The sequence below is a fragment of the Peromyscus maniculatus genome, chromosome 6 (assembly GCF_049852395.1).
Source record: "Peromyscus maniculatus bairdii isolate BWxNUB_F1_BW_parent chromosome 6, HU_Pman_BW_mat_3.1, whole genome shotgun sequence".
Classification (NCBI taxonomy): domain Eukaryota; kingdom Metazoa; phylum Chordata; class Mammalia; order Rodentia; family Cricetidae; genus Peromyscus; species Peromyscus maniculatus.
In genome coordinates, this window is record NC_134857.1 from 90530048 (window position 1) to 90554164 (window position 24117).

Below are 24117 nucleotides of genomic sequence, written 5' to 3' on the forward strand. Positions count from 1 at the left end.
ACTAGCTTCAACAGAGAAGCAAACTAACATGTGAAATTATCAGGGCCTTACATTACAGGGATAAGAAAACTGGATTGTATTCTATAGAAGTTTAGTGCGGATGGATGCCCAGATAGGATGAATGAAGCCTACAGTCCACAGCCAACTGTACATAAAGAAGTGATCCCAAAGGAAGGGAGGTTCCCTAGAGGATGAAGAGACGAAAGGGAGAAGGGATTTCAGGTGAGTTAATGAACTCAGCCTCTACAGGATCTCAGAGGAACTGCCTTGTCTAGAGCAGAGGGTGTAGCGTGGGAATCATCCATAAACAAGATTAGAGAGGTACAGGGAGGCCAAATTAAAATGGAAAGGGGCTTAAAAATCAGCAAGAAAGGTTGGAATTTGAACCTGTGGGCAGATTCCTTGGCAGTGACATATAATCAATTCTTTTTTTAAAATCACTTTAATTCTTAAAGAGACACTAACCTAAACCACCCTCCCTAATAGTCTTTTCATAGACGAAGAACCACATTAAAAATGGTATTTTATTAAGATCCATCTAGTGATGAAATCAAGATAGCGTAAGCTAGTGACACTCTGGGAAAATATCCCACTTTCCTTCAGACACACTCCTCCTCCCGCATTCCTTCTCAGGGAAATGAAACCCCATCTCCAAGGGGCTGCTCTGCCTATGTTGCCATTGCGTTCTTTCCTAAAACTGCCCCTGTCTTCTGTCTCCAGGGCCATGGTCTTAACTCAGGACTGCATCATTTCTTGGTGGACAAATGCAGGAGTTCTTTAGTTTTTCTTCTTCATTTTTATCTCATTCCAGGTCAATGTTCAAAGTAACCCAAGCAAAAAACAGATTACAGTGTCAAGGTCACCTTTCTAAAATACAGTATTTTATTTTTGTCTTCAGGGCAAACCCTCAATGTCCTCTGCATGATCTTGCCACGAAAAGGTTTTACTGCATTCTTGCAAAATTCAGGCTCCTTTCCCACTCCATGGATGCCATCACCATTTGGATTTCCACGTCATTTATATAATTTACAAATTATTTACATGTCACTACAGACTTTGTTCAATGTGGTCTTCATTTATGTAATACTTTTCTTCTCCAGCACTCAACTTTTGCATTATCTCCTTTTGGGCATATTTAGATTATATCTCTTACTTGCAGTTGACTGAAATCCCAAACATTGAACTTGAACCAAATTAATCAAAAGAGGGTCGTGTTGATGGGAAGAACAGTGATGGAGTTGGGCTCAGACACTGCCTGATCTAGGGATACCATGTGTTTTCAGGTCTCTTTTTCTATATCCTCTTCTCCTCCCCACCCCACATTTTAATGCCTTGATTTCTTCCTACAGCAGACACGCTCTCTTTGTGTGCAGACAATTGACTCTATAACATGGGAAAGGGCATTCATAGGAATATTCCATAAGGATGATTTTAGCTGGCCAACTTGAAGTCATATGTCTTTATGTGGCTCTATCATTATGAAAAGCACAACATAATCAGTGTTATATGCCAGGAGCTGTGATTGGGATAAGGCAGGGAATGAATGAATGTCCTTCAGCCAAGTGGCTTAAAACAGTAGCTGATTGAGGATGACTTTTCTTACCTGTGAACATTATCACACCTCATGGATGCTGCTGCACTGGGACTTATTACATTGCTGTCTGAAATCAGAACCACATCGTCATCTCCTTGGCTTTTGTCTTCCTCAAGGACATATTCTGAGGCATGTTACCATGCTTACAGTGCTTGACAGAGATGGTGATATTATGAAAACATTCAATGAACAAACCACCCAAAGTCTTAACCTATGACTGTCCAAAAGTGAATAGAGCAATTACCAAGAGTGGTAATCAAAACAGTGGGTAGCTTTTCAAATGGGAGTAAGGCAGACTATCAGAGCAAGAACTCAGCACTAATGTCATGAGGGTCTCTGCAGTTGGACAGTGAACAAGGTACACATGAAGCCAGGGATGAAAACAACCAGAAGGGTGAGAAACTATCAAAGGCATTTGGAAACTTGAAAAACAAATAGTTTTGTGTACATAAAATACGAACTTTATATTGGGTAGATACTGAGAACAGGGGATGCTGGGGAATATTATTTTAAGGTGTATTATTTTTGTTTATGTTATATTTGTTTAACTCCATGTAGCTGTGTTACTGTGCCTGTCTAAAACACCCGATGGTCTAATAAAGAGCTGAATGGCCAATAGTGAGGTAGAAAAAAGGGAGAAAGATAGGTGGGGCTAACAGGCAGAGAGAATATATAGAAGGAGAAATCTGGGAGAAAAAAAGAAGTAGCCAGAGAAGAATGAAGACTCTAGGGGCCAGCCACACAGCTACACAGCCAGCCAAGGAGTAATAGTAAGATTTATGGAAGTAAAAGAACAGGAAAAGACCAGAGGCAAAAGATACACGAGATAATTTAAGATAAGGAAAGCTGGCAAGAAACTAAGACAAGCTAAGGCCAGGCATTCATAATTAAGAATAAGCTTTTGTGAGTGATTTATTTGGGAGCTGGGTAGTGGGCCCCCAAAAGAGCCAAAAACAAACAACCACAAGGGGATATTCTCTGTTTTTAAATAAATGTATTTCCTGCCAGTGATAGGAATCTACAAGTAAATGTCATGCCATGTGGGCACGTCTAGGTATTATTGGTTTGGGTGTGTGTACAGAGTCCCAGCAAAAGCCTGAGGCACTGTGAACATGGTTAATAGCAAATTTGTCCATCAGATGAATTGGAGGGTAAGGGCTCTGATAGACAGGATTGACACTTTAACTATTAAAAAAGATAGATGAGTGTAGCATGGCATTGGTCACCTGTATGTGTCTCAAATCAGTGGTCTAAGGATAGAAACAACTATGGTGATATCTTATTTTTTACTGAAATGTAATTTTATTTGTATGTTAATAAATAAAGTTGCCTGGGGGTCAGAGATAATAGCAAGCCATAGCAGAAGCTGGGTGGTGGTGGTGCATGCCTTTAATCCTAGCTCTTGGGAGGCAGAGCTAGGCGGATCTCTGTGTGTTCAAGAATACAGGCAGCATGGAGATACATGCCTTTAATCTCAATACCAACCATAGAAGACCTGGAGGTCTGTACAGACAGGCAGTGACAAGGCAGTCATGTGGTTGGGTTTACAATCAATGAGAAGGCAGAACAGAAAGTCTATATAAAGACAAACACACAGGAAGTAGGTCTCTTGGCTGAAGAGGATAGCCGCAGCAGTGAAGGGTAAGGCTCTTAGCTCTGACCTCTTGGGCTTTCATCTCTGCATTGGCTCTGTGTTTCTTATTTAACAAGATGGTTACTTCTACAGACAACAGATGAGAATGCAAGTTTCCCCATCAGGCCTTTAATGGTAGTCATGTTTGGCAGTACATGTTTGTAATCCCACACCTGAGGGAGTGAGGTAAGAGGACCTGAGTTTGAGATTTGCTTAGGTTACAGAGGAAGATCTCAAGACAAAGAAAAAAAAATAGTGTGCAATGAGAGTTCTCTAAGCAACTTGTAAACTGAGCTTTAAATGTTGTTAACTATATTTCTCTGTGTGTGCATGCATGTGTGTATGTTTGTGTGCATGTATATGTGTATGTGTATGTAAGTGTGTGTGTATGTGTGTGTGCATACCACACAGCATTCAGGAGGAAGTCAGAGAACAACCTGAGGGAATTGGTTCACTCTTTCTGTCGTGCATACCCTGGGGTTAGAACTCAGGTCATCAGCCTTGGCAGGAAATGACTTCACCCACTGAGCCATCTCACTGGCCCCAAAACTTGGCTCTGTGCTGGCACCATTTCAGTAAGTCTTCTTCCTTGGGGAAGTGGTTTTGTGATGTCTGAAAGACTATTGTTTTCCAATCTGAATACCTTCTGGATAAAGTCTACAATTCCAAAGAGGAGCTTTTCACAGATAAAGGAAGAAGATTGGGGAGGTGTCAGAAGCAAAGTGGCGTCTCAGAGTGTCACAATAGACTCCAATAAGAGTGCCTCTTCAAGGTGGGGGCCTCAGCCCAGATGGTACAGAGGCTGACAAAGCTGTCCCCGACAAGGACCGAAATTCTCAATGAAGCCCACATGGGCACTGGAGACTGGCTAAGGTTTGTGAGGAATTAGGAACCAAGTAATTGGGTGTTTTCATTACCTAAACATATTTCATACTACTTTTTTTTAAAAAAAAGTCACTAAAGAATCTTTTTTTCCTCCTTGAAAATTACTAGGCAGACATTTCTCAAGACCAAATTTCAAAGTAATCTCCGTGTTCATGTCCTTAAAACACCATATATCAGTTTCTGCCTATTCAATTGCACAAGAAGGCTGAAAGAATAGACACTGAATTTCTACATTAAAGGAGGGTCATTAAAAACCAGCACTCAATCTAGGCTGCCAGAGAATCTAGATACTTCCTGAGAAAATGCATAGTTTCTGATTCACCTCAAACTCCTCTTCACATGTAGCCTCATATAGTCATCAATAAATATTTATTACCACTTTAGTTCTTAAAAATTAAGATGTGCATACTTGATTCTCTAGGAATACCCTCTGTAGCTCATGATATCAGAGGTGAAACACCCTACCTGTTATATATGCTTTTTCCATTAAGTAGGCACCTATGCAGCACTCGCTGAAAGCTACATTAAGAGAAGGAATCTGTGGCATACTTGGAGATATTCAAAGGTGAATGCTATCAGCCTGGTCTATAGAGAATTCTCAGACAACCTAGGAAGATGGGCTTGGTTAAAAATTCATCATAAAAAAGTGGTATGTTCAAATAGCCAGTAAGCCTGAAAAGATGCCCAACCTCACTATTTGCCAGGGGAAAGAAAATTAAAAACATAATGAAATCTCAGTCTAAATTCCGGGACAGCAAAGGAGAAAAATGAATAATGTCAAATGTTGAAAAAGATGTGGAATACCCAGAAATTTGTCATGCTCTCAGTGGTGTTGTGAGACACTGAATGAGAGAGTTCAGGGAGTGAGGGAAGACAGTAGGCCAATTCAGAAAAGCTCTTTTCATCATTATGATAAAATAAGCAGGTATTATTATCCAATAATTAGAATCCTCTCAGGTATAAACCTAACAGAAAAACACGTGTGCACAAGCAAAAACAAAGCTGCCTGATATTAGCTGGAAGTTCTGGAAACTGTACAAATCTTCATCTATTTTAAGATAGACAAATTGTCACAGTGTGCAATAGGATGGAATGTTCTATACCTGCATATAATGCAGCTTAATTAAAAAATAACATTAAAGAAGCAAGTTAGAGGTAGAGAGCATATCCTACATGACTTCATTTATATAGAGTACAAAAAGAAATCAATCCAAACTATGCAGCAAAAATGCCAGAAGACGCCGGGCGGTGGTGGCTCACGCCTTTAATCCCAGCACTCGGGAGGCAGAGGCAGGCGGATCTCTGTGAGTTCGAGGCCAGCCTGGACTACCAAGTGAGTTCCAGGAAAAGGCGCAAAGCTACACAGAGAAACCCTGTCTCGAAAAACCAAAAAAAAAAAAAAATGCCAGAAGACTAGCTGTATTTGGGGGATTGGAATCAGTTAGTGAAGCTGAAATAGTATACGAATGGCGTGACAGCTACTTCCGGTACTTAATATTCCTAATGTGGATACTAGCTGTACAGGTGACTTTCAGTTTATGAAAAATTCCTCTTCTGTGCACTCATGATTGGGATACATTTCTGTGTGCATAGCAGAGCCATTGAACTGTCTAACAAAAAGATGGATTCACATAATGAAAGAGAATTTATGAAGAAACTGTTTTCAAGATGTGTAGACAAGAGGCCACGAGCACTTCAGACTTTGAGGTTCTGTTCCAAAATGTGACAATAATAGATATGTCACAAAAATTACCATAGCATCTTAAAATTCAAAAGGACGTGACCGACATCTAGCAGGTGCTCTGCCATGCAAGGAGCCTGCAGTCACCACTACCATCATTGCAAGGAAATCCTAAGTATATTGACCTTTTTCTAAATAAATATTTTTTATTTTATGATTAATTTAATTTTACATATCAGCCACAGAATCCCCTGTCCTCCCTTCTCCCACCCCCAGCCTTTCCCTTCATTCTACCCCCCCATTCCCACCTCCTCCAGGGCAAGGTCTCCCCTGGGGAGTCAGCCCAGCCTGGTAGATTCAGTTGAGGCAGGTCCAGTCCCCTCCTCCCTGCAGCAAGGCTGGGCAAAGTGTCTCAGCATAGACCCTAGGTTCCAAAAAAGACCAGGACCCTTTTTTTTTTTTTTTTTAATGTATCAGAGTTTCATGCTGCTATGGTTTGGATGTGAAATGGTCTCCACAAGCAAGTGGTCCCAAGTTGGTGTCACTATTTTGAGATGTGATGGAAACTTTGGGTAGTATGGCCTAGCTGGAGGAAGCAGGCCCATGAGCACTTGCCGCCCATGAGCACTTGCCTGGGGAGGGCTTACTTTGCCCCTGACTCAGTCCTATCTCTTTTTCTGTTATCTAGCTGCCACGTGACCAGCAGGCTCCTCCTCCCTTGCATGTCCCCAACACCAAGGCGTCTGCCTCATCTTAGACCTGAAGCAACAGAGCCAGTTGCACAAAGAAACCTCTGAAACTGTGAGCTAAAATAAATCTCTCCTCCCTTCAGTCCCCTTAGGTTGTTACAATGAAAAGCTACCTAGCACCCAGGACAAACCACCATTCTTAAATTTAGAGAAACAGGCACATCCAAAGAGAAGCATCTGGGCTCTCCTTATCTAAAAGAGAAGCTTCTGGAGGCACAAATCAGTCATAGCATGTAAATAGGGTTTGTGATGAATTTCTGGGCACTCAGTGTTGATGAGTTTGAACCTGAGACACTCTTGGGAGATGAAAATCTTAGTGGAGCTCCAACTTCATGGAATTTACTTCCAGAAATCCCACAGGTTCTTGCTAGAGTGATTCTTAATGTCTTTGGCAGGGCAAAGGACAATAGTGGTGATACCACATAGAAGCCAAGACTGCGTCATGCTGCTTTTCACTCAGAGACTCCAGGCTGCACTGTCGGTAGGATCACCTAAAGACAGATTTATGGTTTGTGTCAGGACAGGAGGATCTCAAAATCAGCAGTGAGGAGGGGTATATGTTATGATTGTGGGGAAGTAGGTAGGGTGCAGGAAAACAGACAAGATGCTCTAGTGCTGTGTAGGAAAGCACTCTAAAATGCTAGTTACTTAAAGCAATGATTAGTTCATTGTGTCTCTGAGCAGATCAGAAGTTGGTTATTCTTTTGCTTCACCTGATGTGAATGAATAATAGTCAAATGGTGGCTGGGTTGAATATATTACCTGATTCCTTAGACTCTAAGTGGTTCTAAACCTTTCTAATGCTGCAACCCTTTAATCCAATTCCTCATGTTGTGGTGACCCCCAGCCATAAAATCATTTCATTGATACTCCCTAACTGTAATTTTGCTATGGTTATGAATCATAATGTAAATAGCTGATATGCAACCCCAAATGGGCCATGACCCATAGGTTGAGAAACTCTGAGGCTGAGGCTTGGTGGAATGGTGGCAAAGCTGGGATCAGCTAGAATTACTACCCCGTCTCCATGGAGTATCAGGCTTTGCCATGTGGTCATAAGTGTGACAATCAGACTAATCACAGGATAGTTCAGGGCTTTCAGGTGTTTGATACAGGAGATAAGGACGAATCATTTCCATTCAAGTCTTTCTCTCAGAACTTTACAGATGAAAGAGGAAATACAGATCCACACTCAGTGGAAGTATGGGCAAATAACTTTTGACAACCTTTAATCTACAATAGTCCTAAAATCAAATCTCCAAAAATAGTGATAAAAATTTATGCAGAAAATTACCCCTCCTCCAGACTGATGATTGGGGAATAAATGTATTCCAGATGAAATGAAATGTTACAATTTCAACATAAAAATGCTAAGAATATTGAAAGATACGAGAGAGCAATGATAAAAATGTTTGTAACAAATTGTAAAATACAAATAAGTAACTGAGAAGACTAAGTGTATTAGAAATTATGGATATTAAAAATAGAGACTAAAATTTAATGAAGCCCATTATTTTGTACGATTAATATACACTATTAAACAATGGTAAACCACAATCTTCAGACCAACTAATATACACTAATTAAAAAATAAAGAGACTGCATCACATTTAATGGAATAAACTTTAAATCGGTTATACACAATGACAACTATTAGTAAATGAACATATGACACTGAGAAGCACAACTAAAATACAATGAAGAAACACATTTTTTTTAAATATACACAAAAACAGTTAAGAGATATAGGTCAGTTGAAACTAATTTTAAAAATCTAAAGCATAGAGTAAAGAGAATGGATAAAAGTTTCTAAAACCATGTTAGCATATGTATTGGTATTGTATTTGTTCCGATCGTTTTTTTAGGCAGCCATATAGTTAAAGTATCATTCGTGAAGCTTCCTTGTCAATTCTAGGAGACACAGCTCACCATCAGTCAGCCCTGAAGCCCTATGCATACAAGTAACACCACTAAATGAACGGAGCAAGTTTTATGTATGTGTGTGTGTTTGTATATATGTGTACGAACATGTGTACGTGCACATGTGTGTATAACAATAAAAAAGAAAAAAAGACCATGAATTTGAAAGGGAGAAAAAAAATTTCTACAACCAAATAAAAATATATATTGACAGGTACAAAGTATAAAGCAAAGCCAAACTGCAAAACCAAAAACTAAACATAGAAATTAAAAAAAAAAGAACTAAACAGTTTAATGAGAGTACAAGAAAGAATGAGTACATGTATATGTGTGTGTACATATGAATATGTGTGTACAAATAAATATGAAAATATCCCAGAAATAAGCTATTTTATATTAGTAAAAAGTGAATAAAAATATTGTAATTTTTAACAATAAGTTCAAATAAAATAGAAAATACCTAGCAAACGTTCAGTGGAAATGAATATCCATCTGGAATTCTGTCTGTGGTTATTATAGATCAAAGACAGAGGGGAAATATAGACTGACAGTGGAGGTGACACGGGCCTATAACCCCAGATCCTTAGGAGCTGAGTCAGGATGCTCACATGAAGCCACAAGTTTGAAATCAGTCAGGGGAATTTCATGAGGTCATCTGTAATGAAAAGTTTATACCAGCCCCTTTAAGGTTCAGGGTACAGTGTAGCAAAGGGGTAGGGCATTAGAAAAAGATCTGTGAAACATCATTCTCTAGACCAAAAACCATTACAATAATTAACCCATAACAACTCCGGTTAGCTGCGTTGAGCTCACACAAGACCTCTACCAACAATCAGGCGAAGAAGCAGGACGGGCTCCTGGCCACCCCTCATCTCTGCACTATTGGAAAGTCACTGTCTTTAGCTGTGTCCCCGCTACTGAGCCCTGCAGGCTCCAATGGATCGCAGCAAATCCACAATCATGTGGATGGCCCTGGTTCCCCTTGCTGGGTCATAAAACAAAATGAATAGATAGGCACAGGAGGGTGAGATTTGTGGGAAGGAGAAAGGTAGTCAGTAGGCATTGGGCACATGTGCAAAAAAATATCTAAGAACAAATTTAATTAGTCGAATAATTTAAAAAAAATAAATAGGTAAATAAATAAATATGATACAGAAGTGTAGGGGATCCAAGAATAGGAGATGCAAAAGGATTGGAAAATGTTCTTGTTAAATATAATTCCATCCACAAAATGTAATATTATATTTTTAAAATATAGGTATCAGGAACAAAATCAGGAAGAAGATGAAGGTACTATGTTAACGCCTGAACTGTTATTTTTTTAAAAGAGTGTAGCAAAACTAAATAACATTTAATTTGGATTGAATTGTCATTACTAGTATTTAGTATATTGAGGTCCAAATAAAGTAATGTCAAATAACTTATTCTATATGAAAGAAATTAATCTTACAAGAAATAATATAGAAGAAAAGAAAAATATTTTTGTTTTGGTTTTGTTGTTGTTGCTGAGACAGAGTCTTGCTACGTAGCTGAATCTGGTGGGAGCTCACAGCCTGCTGCCTCAGCTTCCTGTGTGTTGGGAGTATAGGTGTGTACTGCTATACCTGGCTCCAAAACCAAAATATTTTGAATGGAAAATATCTGTAATTGCCAGAGGTTAGTGGTACAAAGAGAGTCTGCCTATGGAGATCACTACAAGAAAGATCTGTGAAATACTGGGAACTCCAGAATTCTGATGGCCATGGCTATAATAGTCTATGTGTGCACTAAAACTAAGCACCGAATAGCCAACCACTATTGTAAGTAAATAAAGTATAGAAAACCAAGAATAATTACAATAAAAACATAACAAATAAAAACTACAGTGTCAAATTAGCAGAGGGGTAAAAAATAATTAAACAGCTAATTCAAGGAGAGACAAGTGTAGTTGAGCCTGACCACTCCCTGTCTGTGGGCCTTGTCCATGCATGCTTGACTGCAGAGATGTGCATTTAAAAGGAAAAGGAGTCACAGTGGTCTTTCCAAGCAGTGGAGGTAGGAATGGTTTTACATTTTTTATCTTGCTCTTTTAAGGTTCTTCTTTAACGCATATATGTTACATTTCTACTCATTGATGGGCTGTGGACAGTTGATAACTTCTGGGAGAAGGAGAGAGAGAGAGTCGGTTATCTTTAAGGGTAAGCCCCCTGGTAGATCGATCACACTCTAGTAGAGGACCACATATTCAAACCTATATGGACACCACAAATTGGGCTTGATGTGTAGAAGAAGAAGAGAGGAGGAAGAGAAGGAGGAAGGGGGAAGGAGGCAGAGGAAGCAGGGAGAAGTACACAAATTTGTGTGGGTAGGCAAGCAGGATATTGATCTGGGAGGAGTTGGAGGAAGAGAGTAACATGGTCAAAGACACTGTGCAAAAAAATTGAAATTAAATAACAATAAAGTTAAGGGGTCTTATGAAACAGAAGACACAGTAGCAGTAGCATTGTTCATAGTAACAGTGTTCATTAGGTACTTACTGTGCACTACTTATGCATTTTACATGTTCAGAGCAATGTCAGCTTCATAATAAGGAAGGTATTGTTATTATTATTACAAATATTTTCCAGATAACAAAGTAAGGTATATGTGGGCCAGTCACCAAGACCAAGTTACATGGTCTGTAAAGATCAGAAATGAGATTTGAATATAGGGGAGGGGTGAAATGACTATACCAGAAGTAACAAAAAATTAAAATTGATTAAATACCTCTCTGAGGCTGGACTTCACAAGAAAGAAGACCATTTAAGAGGAAAATTTGCATGGAAAGGCAGAACAAAGAAAACAGAACACATAGCCGGGCAGTGGTGGCGCACACCTTTAATCCCAGCACTCGGGAGGCAGAGCTAGGCAGATCTCTGTGAGTTCGAGGCCAGCCTGTGAGTTCCAGGAAAGGTGCAAAGCTACACAGAGAAACCCTGTCTGGAAAAAACAAAAACAAAAAAAAAGAAAGAAAGAAAACAGAACACAGAACTAACACACTATTGATTGCAAAATATGAAGTAAGAAAATCAAAGTGCAATTGCACTAATAAGGAAAATGAAAAACCAAGGCCTGTCAGTCTTTGTTGGCCTTGGTCCAAGAGGAAACTGCCAGCTCCTTTAACACTAGACAAGAGGACCTTCTGAAGGAGGCTGACAAAAGCGTTACAACTAAGAGCAGGAGGGCTTCTAGATGAGACCACACAAGGGTGGAAGTAGAGTGAGCTTGGAAGATTGAGCTGACAGTAAGTTGAAGGACAATGTAGAATGTAGTCCAGAGATGTATTTGTAGTGTCTAGAAAGATGAAACTGGAAAGAAACCCAGTCACACATGTGTCCATGAAGAAAAATGATAGCTGCCCCAGAGGAAAGCCTAGCCCATCAGTGTCTGAAGAAATGAGAGAAGAGTAAAGAAAGCTAAAAATGTTTTTAAAAAATGAGCAAACATACATGTTCATCATAACAAGAAGGATATAATGAATACGTGAATCATTAGTTTTATTATAATGAACAAAATAGTAGAATGATTTGCACTACCCAAATTAACCTCTTTCCTTTAGAAGAGACAGATAGAAATACTGTGTTTAGTACACATATGCAAACTGAGAACATACCAACAACAAAAAAACTACTTGTCAGAAGAAAATGAGTGAGACTTTTTAAGAAAAATAATCTGACTCATTTTTATATCAGCAGTGCTGTCACCCATGAGTATTTGATAGATATTTGCTGGATGAGTGAATAAGAGTCAGTTTAGATGATAGCCAGGAAGAACCCAGGGAAGAGAGGTAATTGGTTTTTGAAATTAGAAATGAAGTCCTCTTCTCATGAACAAGTTATGTGAATGTTTAGAGAGCTATGCTGACCAGTGATTTTAAGTATTTTTAACTTAAAAAAAGGTGGAGGTTCTTTGAGCTGTTCCTCACTACAGATTATTAAAAAAAGACTATGAAAGAAAATAATCACCAAAGAATTGGCCAGAAAGAGGCAATGGTTTGGTCAAAACTCTTTCTGCATCCTAATGTTCTCCTGTAGCTTGATGGGAATTCTGGTCAAAAATGTCAAAGACTCAAATGGAGAATAAGGTGCTACAAGTAGGGTGTTTAACCCAACCATAAGGCATATAATTAGTTAATAATACATCAAATTATGATAAAGAAAAACATGATGTGTCATGTGGTGGGGACTGCTGAGGCCATTTTCGCCATATTTCCTAATTTATCTAACACAGAGAGGGTGCTCAAAAATACTATTGAACAGAAGAATGGATGAATGTTAATAGCTCACAATGAGGGTGCATCAGTTAGAAATTACATGATAAAAAGAAGCAAACAGAACACAGTTAAGAATGTGACATAGTTATTGAAACATAGCTAAAGATTGGCTAAAGAAGACATAGGGCATATTACTTGCTGGGCCCAATACCTATAAACAGTTGATAGAGAATTCTAAGTCTTTATGAAAGCAAACAGAATTTACCTTTGAAAGACTTTGAAAAAAAAAAAAAAGAAAGAAAGCATCACCACTTCTGTTACTTGACAGAAACAACTTAAGGAGCCATGAGAACTTGCAGCATGGCTTGTTCACATCTAGATGGACCAGAGTTCATATGGAAACTGGGGCCAGGCTGTATCCATAAAACCCATCTCTAAACAACCTACTTCCACCAGTCAGTTGCACCTCCCAAAGTTTCCATAATCTTGCAAAATAGCAACAACAGCTGGGCAGAAAATGCTCAAATACATGAACCTGTGGGGAGCAGTTCATATTTTAATAATAATATTCCACTCCTAGCATCCACAAGTTCATGGACACTTCACAAAATAAAACAGATCAGTCCAACCCTAATAGTGTCCATAGTTTGTGTCAGTCCCAGTAGTGTTCGAAAGTCCAAAACCTAAAGTCTCTTCTAAGATTCACGATCTCTTGTAATATTTTAAAAAGGTAAGGTACACACTTTCAATTATGTGGCACAGACTAAACATTCCCATTCTGTAAGGAAAGAGTGGAGAAAGATTTGACCAAATAAAGACTGAAGCTCAGGAGGACAAACACCAATCCATATAGCTTTGTGTCTAGCATCTGGAGTTTATGGTAACATCATAAGGCCTCCAACATACTTGAGTAACCCCATCCCCAAAGTTCTGTTTCAGAAGCATATGTGGACTCTCTCTTGGATCAGCTCCAATGAATGTCTACAGTTTTCACACCTTCACCTCCCCCCGCCCCCCCCGCCTCAGTGTAAATCCCACATTCTTGACATCTCCAACATCCTGGTATCTCCACTACAACTTAGTTTTTACCTTTGCAATCCCATGCACAGTGTACTCAGTAGCTCTGTGCTGGGATTCTGAGCCTGCTGCCCATGGTTCAGCCTAGACGAATTTCTGGAGTCTTAGTGCAAGTCTGTAAGACTCAATAACTTTTTCATCTTATGAAATCACCGCTATGTGAATGACGATGCCAAAGCATATTACAAACTCACGATGTAGCTTAGGCCATGAGGAGCACATTGGTAGCACCTTCTGCAGGTCCTCATCAGCCTTGTTTGTCTGAGTTACCAGGTCAATGCGCCTTTCCTCACAAAGCTATACATTTTTCACATCTTTTGGCCCCACATCCTGACTTCTGTCATTGTGAACTTAGCTAAAAGCATTGAGCACTAACCATGCCAAAGGTAACTGTTATGCTGTCTCAAAATTTTCTCTTCTGATCAAATAAGTCCATTAGTTTTTAATTCAGCCTCATTCATAATTTCAGAAAAAAGAATGTAGGCAGAATCTTTGCAGGAATACAACACAAATGGCCTCAGGCCCAATTCCTGAGAGAGTCCCTGCTCCCCTCTAAACCTTTGTGAACATGGTGTTTTAATTATTTTTTAAAAAATTTTTATTTTACTTTTTAGATTACATTTATATGTGTGTGGCAGGAATGGGTGTTGCAGAATATTTTAAGGTATGTTACTTTTGTTTATGTTGCATTTGTTTAACTCTGTGAACCTGTGTTACTGTGCCTGTCTAAAACACCTGATGGTCTAATAAAGAGCTGAACAGCCAATAGCGAGGCAGGAGAAAGGATAGGTGTGGTTGGCAGGCAGAGAATTAATAGAAGGATAAATCTGTGAGGAGAAGAAGGAGCAAGAGAACAAGGAGAGGAAGATGGTAGGGGCCAGCTACCCAGTCACCCAGCCAGCCACAGAGTAAGAGTAAAAGTAAGAATCACAGAAGTAAGAGAAAGGTAAAAGCCCAGAGGCAAAAGGTACAAGAGATAATTTAAGAAAAGCTGGCTAGCAACAAGCCAAGCTAAGGTTGGGCATTTATAAGTAATACTAAGCCTCCCTGTGTGATTTATTTGGGAGTTGGATATCAGGCCCCCAAAGAGTAAAGAGAAAAGACCAAAAACAACCAACAAGTGGGGATATGTGCACATGAGTGTAGGTGCCCACAGAAGCCAGAAGAGAGCAACAAATTCCCTAGAGCTGGCCTATACACTACATGGTCAGTTTCGTCACAGTAACAAACCTACACCAAGTACAAAATTTTTCTGCATTGACTCACTTCTTATCATGGTGACATAATGTCTAACAGAAACAACTTAAGGGACAAAGTATTTGGGCTCATGTTTTAAGAGGGGACAATCTATCATGATAGGGAAGGCAGGGTGGCAGGTAGTACCATCTGTGGTGGCAGAAGTTTACAGCATGACTTACTCACATCCTGGAAGGCCAGAAAGGAAAAAAACAAAAACAAAAACAAACAACAAACAAAAACCCAAAACCAAAAAAAAACAAAACAAAAAAAAAAAAAAAAAAAAAAAAACCTGGAACAGTACCATGGCCAGGTTGTAATGTGTAATGCCAGCAATCTGCTTTGTGAAGCTAGGTCCCACCTCTGAAAACCCACACAACGTTTGAAAACAATGCAACCAGCTAGTTCAAATACATGAGCCTGTGATAGATGTTCTGTATCTAAACCATAATAATCATTACACAGAGAACAAAGAAACAAATCCATGCCCAGAAGGTTATTGATTAAAAGAAAAAAGAATTATCAGAATGATACTGAGTATGCAGAGATCTGTTTTGAAAACAGTTGATAAAAAGTTTCTTGAGGGTACTATTTCATCATGGCTTCCACTAAAATAGTCACTTCACTTTATGAGGGCCAGAGTTGGGACTGTGAATGAATTATGGTAATTTTGAAGTATTTATGCAAAAGGAGGCCTATGTGTATGAATAAGTAAGTGGCTCTTAGTAACATTTTCTGATGAATAAATCAATTTAAAATTGGAAATCTGTGTCCTCTGGTAATTTCTTCTAAGCCTTCTTTACTGTGAAATCCCCTTTCAAAATTAACACACCTAGAAGATATTCATTAAACATTTGTTGAATGGATGAATTTTGATGTGACATTGAGATAATACTGTCAGTTTATTATTACTATGAAGTAGTGCCCATTTGCTTAGTTTTCATAAGCAAATGTTTTTCAATGATTACAGAACTGCAAAGAAACCTAATTCTCAGGAAGAAGTTACAAAGACACGGGCCTGTTGTGAGTTAGGATCGGGTTTCACAATTCCCAAGTTCTACCTGTTTCTCAAAATGACATAACTACAACCTGCATTGTATGTGCTAAACTACAGAAGTGTGAATGAAGACAATCTTCCATTAGATGAGAAATGTGCAGTAATTAATTTAAAAGGCTAGTGATGCATAAAATGGTAAATACTGGATAAATATACTACTATGAAGATAAGCTTGGAATAATAAGTACCAAAATACTCTTTGAATTTGAAAATAATTTATTCTATCATCACATCAAAAAATGCTAGTGTTTCAAAGGGATAATTTCTATAGTTCATTGCTCAGTAGACAATATCAGTAAATGATATCAACCAATTTGAGGTGATTAAGTAATACATTCATGTACATGAACTCTACAGGAAGCCAACAGTATTGTGGTGTTTCATTCCCAGTATCTTTAAGTCAAATCAGCTGCTCCCAGACTGCAGCTCATTGCTGCTATAATGGAACAGAATACAAGACCAAACACACAGAGAGCCAGTTGTACAGTGGAACTTTAACACTCTAGTGTGACGGCAAATTAAGTAATTTTAGAGCTGAATCTCTGTGCAACCACATAATATGATGTTCTCATTTTACATAATGAGAAGACTGAGGCCCAAAGATATTATCTGGCTTAAGGTTTGCACAGTCAACAAGGAACGGAAAGCTGCCCCTACCCAGACACTGTATCACAGCTTCTAAGTTCCTTTTGTTGCACACTGACTCTCACAAAGATGAGGAAAGGAGGAAACAAGTACAGGGACAAAAACTGTTTCTATCCTTTAAATATGAACATTAAAATCTTGTATTTCTTATGCCAAACTTTATTAAAGCTTTGTTTAAACAGACTAAAGTTTGGAGATCAGAGTTCAGTTTTAACTGTTGTAGAAATTTTTAAGCATTTGCAAAAGCAGATATAATAATATAACAGAACTGTCATGTATCTGCTATATATAATTTTGAATCAAATTAAAAAATTTCATTTATAAATATATTAGCATGTATCCATAAGTATAATCACATGCCTTTAACACACCTAAAGAATTAATATTTTTAATGTTGCTGTCAATGTTCAAATTCTGACTTATCCAATAAATATCACAACTTTTAGACTTTTAAAGAAGAAAAACAATTTAAATTCAACTGTATTATTGAAAAATACAGGAAAACAAAATATTCTGAGTCATGATAGTCACATTAGACTCTACTTTGGATATTGCCTCATGAAAAATGGTGAGAAATCTGAGACATGATGAAGACCTGGGCATATAATCATTACTATTGGATAATCATATGAAGTGGCCCAATTTCAATGAGTACTTTAAAAGACATGAGTTTGTAATGAAAATGTGTTGGCTAGGTAGACAGCAGTGCTTATCAAATTATCAATTACATGCACACACCCAACTGATCTTAGATACAGGACAATATGGAGATTCTACAGGAAGCAGTGGGGGATAAACTGGGGAATCATCTGCTGGACTGGAGTCAGCGGTTCCAAGTCTAGTGTTGGCTCAGCCAGTGTTGTGCACAAACCTGCTGGACTCTTGAGTGTCAGTGTCCTCATGGCTTCAAAAAACAGAATGGGCAAGATGACCTCTGAAGTCCTTTCTATATTTAATAGTCAGTGGTTATAAATATTGATTGAAATTCAAAGGCAGCCTTTCATTGTGTTATTAAATGTTGATGTCTCACCTGCCACATATTTTCTGTAGACTTTGTCTGATGGTGACTCTCTGTGACTGTGTAGGTTGTACTGCAGAGGGCAGCATATAGGGGTGAGCCGAAGCAGAAGCCTAGCAGGCTGCCTAACCCATCATTTTCTGTATCACTTGGAGATACACTAGTGCCCCCTGTTGGTTGGTCAGATTTAGCATGCTTAAATTTGACTTTCAAGTAATGGGTAATTTTGTACTTAAACATTTTAAATGGCTATACTTATTATTTATGTAAAATGCAATATTAACTAGATGTCCTCTATAGCAATCCTAATCTTCTGACTTCAGCAGGTATACACACACACACACACACACACACACACACACATACACGTGCATTGTCAATTTGCATTGAGATAAAAAGGGTTGGGGAGAAAGACAGGAGCAGGAAAATCACAGAGGAATCTCCTTCTGGAATGCAGGTGATGGTGGTGCTGATTGGGATAGAGAAAGAGAAATTGTATTCTGTATATATTTGATGATAGGGAATATATGTCTTACTAATAGAGCTGATGCAGAATGTGTGAAGACTGATTCTTCATTTTAAAGATGAACAACCTGAGATTCAGGAGGCTTCCATGAAGAATCACACACACATACAAATAGTGCCATGGGAATCCAAATCCAGATAACCGTAAGTAAAAGACTTACATTTTTCATTTCATTCTCATTATTCTCTAAACACATTTGGGAAACCCATTTAAATTTTCTTTAAATATACAATGAAACTTCAAAAATTTGAATGTTAGAAGACCACAGCATCTAGAAGGGTTATGTCCCAAAGTAAGACAGCTATTTCAGTTTTGGATACCAAATTTCTCCTGCCTCCAAAACATGCTTAAAATGTTTCATTAGTTTCCCAGTCAATCTATAAATGCTTGTGTAGCCCATATTCTAGCTGAACCTTGAAAAGAGATTTGAATAAATTGTAGTAGAAACCAAGCACACTGCCATGTTGATGATCAACCAACACTAAAAAATAAATAAATAAAAGTAAAAATAAAAAATTTTTAAAAAGTCAGGAAATATATTTATCTCTTTTTTCATGGGGTTATGGGAGATAAAGCTAACAATACCAAGAGAGGTCAAAAGTTAACAAATAATTAACACATTCTTCTAGAAAGTTTGAAGACACTGGAAAGGTGTGCTACTGGTCTACTGTGCTCCTGGCTCTTATAATATTTGTTTGTTTGTTTTCCCCTCAGGTAGGCTGTCAACTTGCCTATGCAGACCTTGTCTTGGATTGCTTCTAAGGAAAGACTCGATGTACATAATGAAAAGAAAGCAAAAAGTATGTATCTACGTGGCTGAGTCAATTGGAAATGGCTTTAAAAGGAAAGGGGAAACATGTATTTTGATTTCTGTGAGAAACTACTAATTAAAGATGTAATGAAGTAATGATAAAGAAAAATCCAGTAAAGATAAGGAAAAAATGCTGCTATAAGTGGCAGAACAAACGAGATTTCAATCTGGAGAATTATTTGCAATGGTTATCATCTGGCATAGCCATCCAAAAGCATTGTTAAATGTCCCTCCACAGTGCTGAGGTCCTAAGCTGGAATGTCACTGCAATACTGTGGCCTGGAAAGTGGAGAATGAGCAATGTAAGAGGCTGAGTTAGGGAGAAGGATGGGGGTTGACCAGGAGAAGAGAAGTTCCTTAGCAGACGAGAAAGTATATTTGAGGACACAGATACCAACCAGCATGCAGGGCCAATCAACAACCTGAAGCCACTTGGCGTACATGGTAGTGACCAATAAAGAAAGCAACGGGTCCTGGGGAGTCAGAATCCTGAGCAAGGATTTCAGAAATGGAACAGAAAGGGTTACAGAATAAAGTTTTGACTACAAAAGAAAGGTGGAGGCTTTCAAAAGTTTAGGCAAGAAAGAGAAATGATTGATTTTTGTTTTGTGATTATTCAAAAGGAAGAAGAATGAGGATGGAAGAAAAGGTGGAGAGAGAGAAAAGAGGGAAGAAAGAGAGGGAGGGGAGGAGGGCAGTAAGTTCAATAATATTAGTTACTATATTGCTACTAGTTCAGTAAAGAGGGCCTCAGGACTAGAGCTTGTAGGATATCTCAAGAATAGGCAACATGGTGGAAAGAACCAGGCTCTGGTGAAATCACTAAAATGTCAATTTATTATGATATGGAAATGTTCAGGTGGCATCTAGGAATGCAGCTTTGGTGACCATAAAAAAGGTTGATGTTGAAGGAAAGACAGTAGTTAGATGAAACAGATAATCGTATTAGGAAGACTACAACAGATGAGAAGAACAGTGAGAAAAGCTACAACATCGAGAATGAAGACATTGTAGAAGGCTTTCCACGAGAGGTAAGAAGACAGAAAAGCATTATGGGAGAAAGTTCTACCATTTCAAGGGGAGGCTATAAGCCCCCCATCCAGGCACTTTTGCTCTAGGAATTTACCCAATATTTGGAAGGTATGTGTTCAAGGGCATTTAGTTCACTTTCTTTTTTTTTTTTTTTTTTTTTTTTTTTTTTTGGTTTTTCGAGACAGGGTTTCTCTGTGTAGCTTTTGCGCCTTTCCTGGAACTCACTTGGTAGCCCAGGCTGGCCTTGAACTCACAGAGATCCACCTACCTCTGCCTCCCGAGTGCTGGGATTAAAGGCTTGTGCCACCACTGCCCGGCTTAGTTCACTTTCATACATTAGTGTATTTTGAATTATATTTCTTCTGTAGCTTATCACATATTACCTATTTGTCTCTGTTTACATTGTTTATGAAATACATGAAATTTAAAAGAAAGAAAATGTAATTATTTCCAACATTAGTCAATGAGTCTCTCTCTTTTTTTCCCTTTGGGAAAGCAGGCGTTTAACTTCTATCATTACTCAGAATCAGTCAGGTTTTTATTGTATAATGTGAGCCAACTGAATTAAAACGAACATTAGAATCCAATCCCATGGCATCTCTAGTAATTTCCAAGCATGCCCAAGGTACACACACATATGGAATGGTAATTGTAGCAAAGTCTGCTGCACCTGCACAGGCAAAGCATTGTATCTTAAAGTTTTTAGCAAGACAGGGAAAGATAGGTTCAAAACAGAGAAAATATATGAAAAGAGAAGAAGATCCCAGGACAGTATATAATGCATGTGTCTCTAGCGTTTGGTGACTTGGAAAGAGGAAGGTAAGGACCACACTGGTAACAAAACAATAGCAAAAATGGCCAGACTATGACAGTTTAGATCAGCAATTGGGATGCTGGGGACATCAGGATATGAGAAGACTCTTGTTAGCTTAGCTGTTGGGATAAAGATTGTAAAAAGAATCCCCTCAGTTTCTCATAAGAAGCACTCTAAGCAAGTGTGTCCATCCAGGATGGTTATGTTCAGGGGAAGCCAGTAGCACACAGGAGAAGTCAGACATACAAAGTACTACATGACACACAAAAATGCTCCTGGATGCTTGGCTCCTTCCAAGACATTTTGCCTTTGTTGCTCTTATTTTGTATTGCTTTTCTTTGTTGTAAAGTGTATATAACACAAATGCTTAAGTATATAGCCTAGTAGAATTAAGTACAGTTGTACTATTATATAATCATCACCAAAAATCTCTCTCAAAATTTAATTTTTAAATCTTTTACTTTTCTTTTCTTTTTTTTTCTTTTTTTAAGCCTACAGCACCCAGTATTCCTAGGCAGTCTCCCATCCAAGTACTAACCAGGCCTGACCCTGCTTAGCTTCCGAGATCAGACAAGATCGGGCATGTTCAGGGTGGTATGGCCATAGACAAATATTTACTTTTCTAAACTGGACTCTATACCCATTTAACAATAACTCCTTCTGCCAGAGAGATGACTCAGTGGATAAAGATGTTTTCTACCAAGCCAGATGACCTGAATTCAATCCTGGATGGAACCCACATGGTGCAAGAACAGTAGTAACTTCTGCAAGTCGTCCTCTGACCACACATGTGTACATATGCCTACATATGTACACATACATACATATTACATAAATAAATGTAAAAATTTAAAAATAACTTTAAAATATCACCTTAATTTACTTTTTCTCCAACTGAAAGCTCTCACTCAACTTGCTGTCCTTATGTATTCGATGACTGTAGAGTTTGTTCACACAAGTAGCAACCACACATTATTTATTTGTGGCCAGCTCATTTGGCACAGCACACCATCTTTAAGACTTGGATATGTCGCAAATCTGTATCTGAATTTCATTCCTTTTAAGAATAAATCATGCTCCATTCTGTGCACACATCACATTTCTCCATTCATCTTCAGGTGGACTTTTTTGGCTATCCCTATCTTTAACTTTTTTGAACAATGCTGCCCTGAGCATTGGTAACTGTTCATGGAAGCTGCACTGAAATGCAACTAAGTCATTTTTAACTTTTGACTTGTTGGGCATACCTGTTTATTCCTTCCTTCACAGAACATGTAGAACATCTCATTGTCAGGTATATTTAAGATAAAACCATCTGTTGTCCAGACTGATCTACAGGGTTCTGATACAATAGATAATGACCAACTAACTAATTGTACCCTTTGAATAGTTTTGAGTGTAGATTATTTAAAAAAAAACACAGCGAAATATTATGAGCCTACCCCATACTATAATCTACTATGCTCAAAGGCTAGAGAACAAAACTGAGTGAAGAGTAAAGAATGATTTGACAGGACTGGTCATTTGATTCACACTTCTGTTATAAAGAATACCAGTTGCTTGTGCTCCTCTAAAAAAAGTGGGCTTTTGTTCTTTTGTTTTGTTTTTGTTGTTGTTGGAAACACCCTCTTTCAATGCCCCCAAATATGACCAGAAACCAATACCCACTTTTTCATATGTTGATAAGAAGCCCCTCAAATGAGATAGAGTTAATACTCTTGCAAATTCAATTGATTTCTATGCCACTATTTAAAATGAGATCACTAGGAAGGGCGATTTTAAATTTAAATGAAGGCTGCCTTGGGTGGAATAACTTCCTCTTGATCCTCACGTTGTAATCAATAGGGAACTCTGGCTGAATCTGATTTTTTTGCGTTTTTCAGCAACGTCAGGAATGTGAATGCAAAAATCTGCTCTGTTATGTGGATTTGTGAACTGTCTGGAGGGTTCTCGGTCCATTAACCAAAGGATAGATTACCCAGAGACACAAATGTAATGTTTTTGTCTCCCACTGAGACAGTCTTACTCCAATATTATTCATGTGATTTCAGGAAAAGTGGTTTCTGTTTTCTTTAGGCTCACACCTGAACATTTATAAACAGCAAGGCATTCTCTTGGTGTTAATTTAAAATTCTCCAGCAAAATTAATTGCACATGCAATTTAAAAACCCTGGATTTCAGAGCTAGCAATGAGGACATTTTAGAATTTATTCATTCAAGCTCCCAAGTGAATGACCATCATACAACATGTTACTTATGCATAATGTGAAGGGCTGCAGTACCTGTGGCCAAGGAACAAACCTGTCAATAAAAAGAAAGACACGATACACCCTGTCCATGACTGGGATAAGACATCTAAATATTAGCCTTGAACCTATCATCCTGATGCTATAGCTGGCTAACATTTGCCTGACTTTCATAACCAGTCTAATAGAGACAAACCTACTTATGATGCTTCAATTTCTTATTTATGCACTATGCATGTGTGTGTTCATATGTGTCTAGGTATATATGTGTATGTAGGTACCATGGGTTTGCAAATGTGTTTGTGTATTTGTAGAGGCAAAAGGACAATATTGGGTTTGATCCTCAGGAATTCGGTCCAACTCCTTAGAGACAGAACCTCTCATTGGCCCGTAGCTAACCAATTACATAAGACTGGCTGGTCAGTGAGCTCCAGGGATCCTCCCCAGCGCTGAAATTATAAGTGCATGCCACCACATATGGCATTTTTGTAGGGGTCCTGGGAATTGAACTCCAGTCTTCATGCTTTAAGCCAAGCACTTTATTAATTCACCAGTCTCTCCATCCCCTGAATGATTTTTTGATTTATATTTTAGTGGTACTGGGAATTGAACTCATGGCTCTGCACATGCTAGGCATACACTCTATCACTGAGCTACATTCTTGTGTTGGTTAATTTCAATTTCCAGCAAGAATGGATTAAGAAATGCCAGAGGGTATTAGTGCAGCATACCTTTAGGTGTGTCTATGAGTTAAACCTAGAGAGGTTTAACTGAGAAAGAAAGTCATCCTGAATGTGGGTGTTACCATCCCATGGGCAGGAGTCCCAGACTGAACAAGGAAAGTAAAGAGAGAAAGTGAGCTGAGCATTGAGATTTCTTTTCCTTGATTTTTGCTTGGTAAAGCAAGCCTCTCCTACCTCCCTGCCCTCACCACTGTGATGGACTGTCTACCTCTCAACTGT

At 38.5% G+C, this 24117-nt stretch overlaps 1 protein-coding gene and 1 pseudogene across 8 annotated transcripts in view; both read right to left on the reverse strand.

Annotated features, from left to right (window-relative positions):
* The window catches only part of Ntng1 (netrin G1), a 351363-nt gene that overhangs the window by 278174 nt on the left and 49072 nt on the right, over window positions 1–24117 (reverse strand). The window lies entirely within an intron of this gene.
* On the reverse strand, window positions 21399–21517 carry LOC121830679 (5S ribosomal RNA; annotated as a pseudogene).